Source organism: Oncorhynchus mykiss, chromosome 13 (assembly GCF_057628025.1).
Source record: "Oncorhynchus mykiss isolate SJ-2025 chromosome 13, ASM5762802v1, whole genome shotgun sequence".
Lineage (NCBI taxonomy): Eukaryota > Metazoa > Chordata > Actinopteri > Salmoniformes > Salmonidae > Oncorhynchus > Oncorhynchus mykiss.
Window position 1 is genome coordinate 56,386,740 of NC_143034.1, and position 12,289 is coordinate 56,399,028.

Below are 12,289 nucleotides of genomic sequence, written 5' to 3' on the forward strand. Positions count from 1 at the left end.
CAGTCGATCAGGCTGGCCAGAGCCTCTTCCTCTGGGATTCGGGGAAGAATACGTTTGCATCCTGTGCCAATTATTCTCCCTCCTGTGCGCCTCCACCATCAATGGCTTTGGGGACATTGTTCACAGTAGGGGAGAACATGTGCCACGCGAGCTGAGACCACTGCTTAAGGGACAGATCGTAATTTACTGGGGGGAGGGGTGGTCCAAAATTGTCACACTTTGTTTTTGCTGTGGGGATGGTTGTGTGGATTTTTATTGGGGACAGGGGAGGTTAGTGTGTTTTTCCTCGGTTTACATTCTCTCTTTTGCAGGTTTTACTATATAATGTCTTCCATCCTAGCCACATTTCGTCATGTGCTTGCATCCACATACCCTATATCAAGTGTTTAGGTACTTCCCTTATGCACTACACTTTTCCGTGTGCTAACTTTTACTATCCCGCAGGTCAGTATAGTCTACCCGTCTAAGTGGCTATCCTGCCCCCTATCCACCATTCATAGTAACAATGGTAGGTGGATCATTTTTCCAGATCTGCAATAGTCTAACTATACTGAACGAAACATGTAAAGTGTTGGTCCCATGTTTCATGAGCTGAAATAAAAGATCCCAGAAATGTTCCGTATACACAAAAAGCTTATTTCTCTAAAATGTTGAGCACAAATTTGTTTATATCCCTGTTAGTGAGCATAATGCATACATTTATGTCTGTAATAAAGAAAAATAATCTTTCTGATTGGCTGGGTCAGGCTCCCCAACGGGTGGGTGGGACGAAATCCATAGATTAGGGCCTAATGAATATATTTCAATTGACTGATTTCCTTATATGAACTGTAACTCAGCTAAATCTTTGAAATTGAATGTTGCTTCTATATTTTTTTAGTATAGAATTATATTATCTAGAATTATGTATTCTATAGGCTACATCTGTCGGTAAGGAAATGATGACGTCATTTACATTTTGAGCTCCCTCACCTAAAAGAAATAGCACACCACGGCGTATTGATTGGCTAATGTAGTGACCTATTCAAGCCGGGCAAGCTGCTTCCCCAGTGCGAAGCCAAAGGGGCGCAGACCAATAAACTAATATTAATCATCACAATAGGACACAGTTAAACATTGATTACGTAAAAGGACCTTTCACTGGGTGTTTCAACTCTGACTCCAGACTAATATGAGTTCAGTGATCCCCCTGCTCCCCAACACCCTCTTCCCTGTCATATTCACTATCCGTATATCTTCCAGCCGCAGCCTGGAGGAACATCATCTCTCTCTCTCTCTCACACACACACACACACACACACACACACACACACACACACAGATCAAGCGCATGGTCACTCTGTAGTGAGGAAAGCTCTTTCCTCATTAGGCTGCGTGCTTGCCACTCTCCAAAAAAAACAACACACTAATCACTGTCACCAGACCTCAGCTGAAAAACACATAATTAATGTTGTGCCCTGCCTCAATCGGCTCCAATGCTAAACAGCTTTTTTGTGTGTGTGTGTGTGTGTGTGCGCGCGTGTGTGTGTGTGCACATGCGTGCACGTGTACATTTGTAGCCTGTCAATGCAGAAGACCCCCTAGGGACCGGAGATTCTCAATCCCCCCCCCCCCTCCCTCCCCCACACACACACACAAATCCAACATCAAAACGACCTGCTGGTAACATTTGTCTTTCCCCAGTCTACAATAAGATAACAGAAAAGCGCTTTGATTCCTTTTGTTTCTGTTGTGGTATCTCCCCCCTGTTGTAGTATCTCCCTCTGTTGTTTCTGTTGTGGTATCTCCCTCTGTTGTTGGGTCTGTTTTGTGGCGATGAGTGTCTGCCCGCTCTCACCTGAGGATCACCCTCTTATTTCTCCTTCACCACTTTATTAACTGGAATGGACTGCTCTATCACAGAGAAGATTTATTTAGGGTTTTTTCCTAAAGACAGTTATTAATATCATAAATATTTGATGCTACTTTGTGTGACCCTGGAGAGACTGACAATGAAAGGGGAAAGCGAGGTATGAAGGTTAACGCTGGGGGACAGGCTGATTAAATGTATATCGGGTGGCTGGGCCCACGAAACCCCACGCAGGGCCCGTTAAACTTTCTAATGAAATGGACTAAATAAACAATGTAGTCATAGAGCATGTTTACGACAGAGCCCGGGAAGACTTTGGGGCATGTTCCTGCCTACATTGAAGTTGTTCTGCGAGATAGAACTAATTCTGTTCCCTCCTGATAAGCGACCTCCAAAATGTTGCAAATGAAGTTGTATGGTAATGCTTTTCATTTCCTCAGTGGCTCCCTGCCCTATAATTAGCATATTTTTCACAGAGGTCTGCAGAGAAACTACCTTTCAAAGCTCTGTTAAGGAAACAACTCAATTCTGTTTTTGTTGTCTCATGACAGTGGAAAATAACAATTTCCTTCGGTTTCTGTTCACCATATTGCTTTGTTGCAGAGAGTGTGTAAACCATACATCTTGTCTGGGCAAGACTAATATACCATCTTAACCAAAATGTCAAACATAACATTCAAATATTTATTATGGAACCTAAAAGTAACACTAGTGAACCAACCTTACAATGATTCTCAGAGAGAGAAAACCGAGTGGTAAAATAACTAAATCAAGCTAGCACATATTTGCAAAACATGTAGGCCTAACAGCAATCCCCAGCAGCTTATGCTTATACCGTAAGAAGTTGGCATATGTGGAGATACCGTTGCCTGCTTATTAAAAGTTTTGTAATTGCTGATACCCAATACCCAAAGGTCTGCTTGAGAATTCAGAAAATAAATGGAAAAACAGCCAGAAAGCTCAAGGAGCAGAACCCTTGAGTGAGTAATAATTTAATCAGCACATCTGAATGTTTAAACGAGTCAAGAATGCAACATTGATGTACCCCGTGAATATACTTTCCCTTACATCCAGCCATGGTTGAATACTTCTGGCCAATGATTTGAGGCCGACATACCTACTTTGACTTTGCCGTGGTCTAAAACGCTCCCCCAACCAACGCTCCTCATGCATAAAGTGTAATTAAGCCTAGAGAGAGTGAAAAGTCTACCTCAGCCATAACCAATATGATTGGTACCGGTTACCAATGATCTAATCACTACTATAAACTGGGTGGCTCAAGCCCTGAATGCTGATTGGCTGACAGCCGTGGTATATCAGTCCGTATACCACGGGTATGGCAAAACTGCTCTAATTACGTTGGTAACCAGTTAGTAATAGCAATAAGACACCTCTGGGGTTTGTGGTATATGGCCACTATACCACGACTAAGGGCAGTGTCCAGGTGATGCGTCGTGCCTAAGAACAGCCATATACCACACCCCCTCGTGCCTTATTGCTTTTTTTCACCTTTATTTAACCAGGTAGGCTAGTTGAGAACAAGTTATCATGTGCAACTGTGACCTGGCCAAGATAAAGCAAAGCAGTGTGACACAGACAACAACACAGAGTTACACATGGAGTAAACAATAAACAAGCCAATAACACAAAGTCAACGAAGTCACAAAGTCAACGACACAGTAGAAAAATAAAGTCTATATACAGTGTGTGCAAAAGGCATGAGGAGGTAAGGCAATAAATAGGCCATAGGAGCGAATAGTTACAATTTAGCAGATTAACACTGGAGTGATAAATGAGCAGATGATGATGTGCAAGTAGAGATACTGGTGTGCAAAAGAGCAGAAAAGTAAATAAAAAATTGAAAAGTATGGGGATGAGGTAGGTGGATTGGTTGGGCTATTTACAGATGGACTATGCACGGAAGCAGCGATCGGTAAGTTGCTCAGATAGTTGATGTTTAAAGTTGGTGAGGGAAAAAAAAGTCTCCAACTTCAGTGATTTTTTAAATCCGTTCCAGTCACTGGCAGCAGAGAACTGTAAGGAAAGGCGGCCAAATGAGGTGTTGGCTTTGGGGATGATAAGTGAGATATACCTGCTGGAACGTGTGCTGGGGGGGGGGGGGGGTGTTGTTATCGTGACCAGTGAACTGAGATAAGGTGAAGCGTTACCTAGCATAGACTTATAGATGACCTGGAGCCAGTGGGTCTGGCGACGAATATGTAGCGAGGGCCAGCCGACTAGAGCATACAGGTCGCAGTGGTGGGTGGTATAAGGTGATTTGGTAACAAAACGGATGGCACTGTGATAGACTGCTGAGTTTGCTGAGTAGAGTGTTGGAAGCTATTTTGTAGATGACATTGCCGAAGTCGAGGATCGGTAGGATAGTCAGTTTTACGAGGGTAAGTTTGGTGGCGTGAGTGAAGGAGGCTTTGTTGCGAAATAGAAAGCCGATTCTAGTATTGATTTTAGATTGGAGATGTTTAATATGAGTCTGGAAGGAGAGTTTACAGTCTAGCCAGACACCTAGGTATTTATAGTTGTCCACAATTTCTAGGTCGGAACCGTCCAGTGTGGTGATGCTAGTCGGGCGGGAGGGTGCGGGCAGCAAACGGTTGAAAAGCATGTATTTGGTTTTTACTAGCGTTTAAGAGCAGTTGGAGGCCACGGAAGGAGTGTTGTATGGCATTGAAGCTCGTTTGGACGTTAGCTAGCACAGTGTCCAAGAAAGGGCCAGAAGTATACAGAATGGTGTCGTCTGCATAGAGGTGGATCTGTGAATCGCCCGCAGCAAGAGCGACATCATTGATATATACAGAGAAAAGAGTCGGCCCGGGAATTGAACCCTGTGGTACCCTTAAATGGAAGATGCTGCTAGAACACATAAATAATACACAGAGAATGGCATTCACTTAACAATTGGCTTTTTCCTTTAACCGGCCTTTCAAAGCGCTTTAATAACGGCTGAAGTTATGAAAATGATGTCCCAAGGCTGAAGAAGGAATACATAATAGCTTTCTTTTTGATAGTCTGTCTGCTTATAAGAATGTAGATGTATGCAACTAAATGTTTTCCAGCACATAAGGCAATTTGCTTTCCATAAACATCTTCCTCTAAGAAAATAATGAGGGAGAAAAGAAATGGGAAAAATGCCTTAGTGTTACCAGGAACATTACCAACTTCTCAGTAAAATAAATTATGAATTGTGCATGAAAGCTGCAGGCAAATTCCAAAATGAAAGTTATATTAGTTGAGAAAGCTTAAAGGACTCTTGTCGGGAGGTTTTTTTGGGCAGTCTCTTGGTGTTCTGAATATCATACTGTACCTCTGAGGATGTCTCAGGTAACTTTCTTTGGGTTTTCAGAGGCTCTGGTGACTGTGTTATGTAGGCCCCTCAGACGTCAGGGCCTTTGATAGGTATTGATCCTACGCCCTCCTTGTCACATAAGTGGGAGGTAAAGTGGGGCCTTGCAAGAACAAAGCACACACTGAGGAAGAGATGTTGTTGTTGTTGTTTTTTCTAAAAGAGGATGCTTCTGTGAAGTTTACCAAAAACACTGGGTTCAGGCTTTTTTTGAGGACATGCTGAAAAGGGAAGTGAGTCTCTCTCTCTCTCTCTCTCTCTCTGTCCTTGGAGCCATCGATCTCTGATCTCTCAGTTCTTTCCCTGAAGGCATTCTTTCTGGGAGTGTTCATCACATGCCAAACATGTGTATGACATCTAAGTGCTCTCTCACAGTCTAATGATTCTGGGATTAGTTGACACTTTCTATGCCATGTGAAATGTAAACCGTTTCGAGTCTATGGTTAAATAGAAAAACATAATAATTAAAGACCTAACCTGGTCATGTGTGTCAATACAACACACCTATTCTACAACAGTTCGTTTACATTCAAGATATTACAAGAGGACCATTAAACATAGATTTACTAGCATCCTGTAACAGGATACTGTAGTCCAACCTAAACACATTTTGGACAGAGAATACATGCATGGGCCTATGGTACAGAAACTTTAAACTGTCCATGGGAATTCCAGTTCTTGTCCCTTTTGTTAAAGCTGGAGTAGAAAAGCCCGGGCATAACACAATAACACATGTGATGTAAACTGTAAGCTGTTCCCCATCCCAAGCATGCTGCTGTGAGTCAGACTGTGGCATTAGAGCCAATTGGATGTGTTTAAAGGAGAGTAGGGCTGTAGACACCACGCCTGGCTCTCCCCTGCCTGCATTACCACTGGAGCTGATGACAAGTGCAAAGCAGCCTTGTTGTGTCTTTAATACAGCGGGAGTATTCTCCAGGGGAAATGCAATCTGTGTCCTCCGAACGGCATTACCCCGCGTGTCAGCCGCTATCACATTATACTCACCCTGCTCCAAATGGGAGAAGGAAATAGGAAATCGCCTCAGCCAGAAATGAACAAGAAGCATAATCAAAAAAATGTGTGTGACATCAGTACAGATCTGCACCCAGCCCAGACATCCCCTAGCTGAGCACTAAACAATAAGCAGTGGAATTGCTTGGGATTCTTTAGCGGTTGAAAGAATGTACGCCCCTTTTTTCACCCCTAGGCATCTATTGGCTTATACCAGCTTAGACGTTTAAGATATGAGATAAAAGGGGTATGCTACCCTGATATGTTTTTCATCATGCCTTTATTGCCAATAGAAGGAGACAGCAAGAGCAGAGAAATCCCCAAAGCATTCAAGAGACCTCAGTTTCTAACATTACTAAAGATCTGTCAAAATACTCTCACCACTATAACTGGAATCATACGAGCTAAAAGAATCCTGTTCCATATGTATCATCACATGTATGACAGTGAGTCAGAGAATAGTGTAGATAGTATAGAGTGCAAGTATCAATATTGTATACAGTGATACAGTAAAAGTATGCTATACAAAAACATATAATGCACATACTAACACTCAATTCCCCATACACACACTCCTACACTTCCCTTAGTAAAATAGTCTGCCTGTGAGAGACAAAGACACAGCACATAAGAGGATCAAGTTAGGTAGCTATGTATGTGTTTGTGTGTGAGCATGCTCTGCACACATGCGTGTGTGTGTCAGCGTTAAGTCCCTGTGACTGAGAGGTGAAAGAATTGTTGTACTCACAGTTGTGCTCGTTTCCCTGCGGTCTGTCGGCTTGTCAGAGTTTCATCCTCTCAGCGGTCTGGCTATCCCTGGGCTGGGCAGGGGGCTTTCTGTTCCTCTGCACTGGACGAGGTGTGGTAGAGAGACTTAGCTACAGACAGAGAGAGAGATAGAGAGCAAAGGAATGAATGCGAGAGAGAGAATCAGAGAGAGAGAGAGAGAGTGACTGAGAGAGTGAGGGGTGTCCTGTGATTGGCCTGTCAGTCCGGGAGAGGGAGCGTTGGTCTCAGTGGTGTCAGAGTCACGAGCGATGAGTCTGTTTGCTCCTATTTAAGAGGCAGTACAGTCAGCCGCTGCATGGATTCCAACAGCACACACTGCTAACGTAGGCACGCTCACTGGCTGCTGCTCACACGCTGCATCCACATCACAGTCAGGGAGGGAGGGAGATAAATAAGAAGAGGTGGAGAAAGGAGGGGGGAAGTGATAAAGGGAGGCAGACAGATACAGAGGGCCAATGACAGCTTCAAGCTGAAGCTTCTCCTTGGCTTCTCATCAATGACAGGTAGTGAACAACAACAGAGAGAAAGAGAGAAAGAGAGAGAGAGAGAGAGAGGTAGGTATCCCCTCCACACCACCCTCAGCTCCAAAACACACACACACACATGCATAAACACACACACACACACACACACACACACACACACAGAATATTCACACAAGTACACAAATTACTCCTCCCCCGACCCCATCTCAATTGCCATAGCCCTGGCTGGCAGATGTATGGGAGTTGTCAACTCTCAAGCTCAGCTCGGGGAGAGATGTGGTTCTAACTTATCTCATCTTATTTAACTGGGCAGTAATCAGAAAACAGTGGCAAGCTCATTTAGAGTCGGGTTGGCTGTGCAGCGCTGGGGGTGGTGGGGCCACGGACACAGACGGAGGCAAATGGCAATTATCATATCCCAAGTCACAGAACAGCGCCCCACAGGTTCCATTTAGGCCATTAGCACTGGGGGCCAACACTGAAACTGATCCCAGGCCTGTAGGATAGGTAGGGCAGCAGCGTCTGTGAGAGGAGGCAGTGTGCCTGTAGCACTGACCTGGCCAAGGGGTACTCCGTTAAGATTGATCATCAACATTTTAAATGGAGAATTGAGGGCAGTCATGTGAGTGGAAGGATTCAGGGTTTGTGTTTGGTTGTAAAACTGATTTAATGACGCCCTGACAATGACAAGACGTTATCATGCTGTAGATTCATTATTCCTCCAGATTGTGCTCAATGGAATCATCATTTGATACATCAGAAAAGCAGAACTTAATATTTGGTACAGAAACCTTTGTTTGCAATTACAGAGGTCATACGTTTCCTGTAGTTCTTGACCAGGTTTGCACACACTGCAGCAGGGTTTTTTGGCCCACTCCTCCATACAGACCTTCTCCAGATCCTTCAGGTTCCGGGGCTGTCGCTGGGCAATATGGATTTTCAGCTCCCTCCAAAGATTTTCTATTGGGTTCAGGTCTGAAGACTGGCTAGGCCACTCCAGGACCTTGAGATGCTTCTTACGGAGCCACTCCTTAGTTGCCCTGGTTGTGTGTTTCAGGTCGTTGTCATGCTGGAAGACCCAGCCACGACCCATCTTCAATGCTCTTACTGAGGGAAGGAGGTTGTTGGCCAAGATCTTGCGATACATGGCCCCATCCATCCTCCCCTCAATACGGTGCAGTCGTCCTGTCCCCTTTGCAGAAAAGCATCCCCAAAGAATGATGTTTCCACCTCCATGCTTCATGGTTGGGATGGTATTCTTGGGGTTGTACTCATCCTTCTTCTTCCTCCAAACATGGCGAGTGGAGTTTAGACCAAAAAGCTCTATTTTTGTCTTATCAGACCATATGACCTTCTCCCATTCCTCCTCTGGATCATCCAGATGGTCATTGGCAAACTTCAGACGGGCCTGGACATGCGCTGGCTTGAGCAGGGGGACCTTGCTTGCGCTGCAGGATTTGAATCCATGACGGCGTAGTGTGTTACTAATGGTTTTCTTTGAGACTGTGGTCCCAGCTCTCTTCAGGTCATTGACCAGGTCCTGCCGTGTAGTCCTGGGCTGATCCCTCACCTTCCTTATGATCATTGACGCCCCACGAGGTGAGATCTTGCATGGAGCCCCAGACCGAGGGTGATTGACCGTCATCTTGAACTTCTTCCATTTTCTAATAATTGCGCCAACAGTTGTTGCCTTCTCACCAAGCTGCTTGCCTATTGTCCTGTAGCCCATCCCAGCCTTGTGCAGGTCTATAATTTTATCCCTGATGTCCTTACAAACAGCTCTCTGGTCTTGGCCATTGTGGAGAGGTTGGAGTCTGTTTGATTGAGTGTGTGGACAGGTGTCTTTTATACAGGTAACGAGTTCAAACAGGTGCAGTTAATAATACAGGTAATGAGTAGAGAACAGGAGGGCTTCTTAAAGAAAAACTAACAGGTCTGTGAGAGCCGAAATTCATACTGGTTGGTAGGTGATCAAATACTTATGTCATGCAATAAAATGCAAATGAATTACTTAAAAATCACACAATGTGATTTTCTGGATATTTGTTTTAGATTCCGTCTCTCACAGTTGAAGTGTACCTATGATAAAAATGACAGACCTCTCTCTACATGCTTTGTAAGTAGGAAAACCTGCAAAATCGGCAGTGCATCAAATACTTGTTCTCCCCACTGTATGTCTCAATGGAATCATCTATGTCTCAATGGAATCATCTATGTCTCAATGGAATCATCTATGTTTCAAGGAATCATCTATGTCTCAATGGAATCCTCTATGTCTCAACGGAATCATCTATGTCTCAACGGAATCATCTTTTTCAACGGAATAATTTATGTATCAACGGAATCATCTATGTCTCAACGGAATCATCTATGTCTCAATGGAATAATCTATGTCTCAATGGAATCATCTGTCTCAACGGGATCATCTATGTCTCAACGGAATCATCCATGTCTCAAAGGAATCATCTATGTCTCAACGGAATCATCTATGTCTCAAAGGAATCATCTATGTCTCATATGAGCAGGACAAGAAGAATATTGGTTTTGACATTTTCCGCCGTAACGCTTAGTTTGACGATGAATGTCACGCTCAGTCTTTTTTTCCTCATTAACTATGGGGCCCGGCACACCAGCACACCAGCTCCAATCTGCTCCCTCCGTCGTCCCACAAAGTCCCTGGAATCCTATTCTCTGTCCTCTTCACTCCAACAAATTCAATTAAAAAGAGAAATTGGCAATTAGATCACTGTTATGATCCTGTAACAATGATCTAATGTGTAATTCATTGGCTTGGCGCTCCCCCGGGGGGTCCTGCTTGATGGAGTGGCTCTGAGACTCCTTGGCATTCACCTCGGCCGGTGCAGCGCGGGGCGGGGTGGGCTCTCCTCTCGGCCCCCCGTCACCATCATCCAACCTGCCTGGTCTCTACTGTCTCACCACCACCACAGAGGCCTCTGCTGGCCCGCGGCAACAACTCACTGTACCCACACATACTGTATACACACACGCATAAGTAAATGTGCACACACGGATACGCATACACACAGTGATTTGCTTTGTTTTATATGCATAAGCTTCATTCGGCAGGTTGCTGGTGTTTAAAGAGGACAGAGAGCACACACAAGCACATACCCCTACATGTCGCCTCTCGCGGGAGAACCCTCGGCAATGTTTCCCTCATTTAATTAAGTCAATTCCAATCTGGGGGGGGGTGCAGCTCCAGGCTAAGAATCACATTGAGATAAGGGGTGAGGGTGGTGAGGGAGGAGGGGGGAGTGAGGGGGGAGTTTACCCTCAACACACCCAAACCCAGAAAGTCTTGTCACCAGCCCTGTGACTGGAGCCCTTTGGGCAGCTGACCCGACAGCACCACCAAATGGGGAATGTCTGCTACGCTTAGCATCATCCTCCTGGAGCCAGGTAGTGGCCACGTGTTTATCTGTCGCTACAAAGCCTTGTTACCTGGCAACATTTAATACTTTATAGAGGTTTTATCTTATCATAGCCTCTAGGGTATATTTAGTCCTGGGATAAATGCAACAAACACACGCAGACAGACACAGTATTGCAGACCCACGCACAAACACAGACACACGGATACACACACGGATACCCACACCCACAGTGATTGCTCTGCTTGGCTCGTTTAGCACTTCTAAGGCAGAGATCCCCAGAGGCCAGCTATCACATCCAGTTACCGTGGCACCAGACATGCCCAGACCCACCTGGCTGCTCTCACCTCAATCTGAGGAAGACAGGAGGCACTGTAACCATGTCACACAGGACACACACACTGAATCACAGACGCACAGAGACACACACTGAATAACTGATTAACATACTGTAAACACAGACACACACTGAATCACTGAATCACAGGCGCACAGAGACACACATTGAATCACTGAATCACAGACGCACAGAGACACAGACTGAATCACTGAATGACAGATGCACAGAGACACACATTGAATCACTGAATCACAGAGACACAGACTGAATCACTGAATCACAGACGCACAGAGACACACATTGAATCACAATCAGAACCACAGACGCAGAAAGGCACAGACATAGAATCACAGACACACCGAATCACAGACAATATTAGAGTCAAATATATCAACATAAACAGCATAAGCCAACACACATATACTAGAGTGACACACAGACACTCTACCATCAGCCCAGGTGTACGGTGATGAACAGTGACATTGCTCAACACTCGCTATCTTTCCAAATCTAACCCAAATTTCCAACGAACCATCCGGTAGAATATGAATCATCAGCCAGTTGTCCTGGGAGACCAGATTGACAGTTATTATTTTCAGTCGCTGCCTCTTTTCATAATTTGATTTGTAAATAACTGAAAATGAGTCAAATGATCAAAGCATACAACACTGACAGTAACTGCCAGTAGGAATGACAGGTAAAATAAATGACAAACAGCTATATTAACAGGAACGTAAAGAAGGGCCCTAATGAGAAAGGACTCTGCCTTCATTGGTGACTCACATTGATGGCTGGAGGTAATACAGACGTAATGGCTGCTAAAGTAGGAGACAGAGAAAAGAGAGGAAGTGAGTGAGAGAATGGAAAAAGAGAGGTGGTGAGAGAGAGCGAGAGAGAGAGAGAGAGTGATAAGCAACAAGGTAGAGGAGGTGGAGGAGAGGAGGACTGGCCGGTGATTAGTGCGCTCCAGCGTTGGTTGAGGCTGACATGTCACAGGTTGACATGGGATGCAATTATGGAGGGGAAATTTGCGGGGCCCTCAGGCATGTGGCATCCATGCTG

The 12,289-nt window shown here is 44.8% G+C and overlaps 1 protein-coding gene across 4 annotated transcripts in view; it reads right to left on the reverse strand.

The window, feature by feature from the left end:
• Positions 1-7,372, reverse strand: part of LOC110485195 (RNA binding protein fox-1 homolog 3) — a 396,106-nt gene extending 388,734 nt beyond the window's left edge. For 2 of the 4 annotated variants that reach the window (XM_090196827.1, XM_036941310.2), the window contains exon 1: positions 6,970-7,345. The gene's annotated coding sequence lies outside the window, so the exon portion shown is untranslated. Of the gene's footprint in view, positions 1-6,969 lie in introns of all 4 variants that reach the window. The other 2 variants (XM_036941309.2, XM_036941305.2) reach the window with 2 other exon arrangements.
• Positions 7,373-12,289: the final 4,917 nt, after the last annotated feature.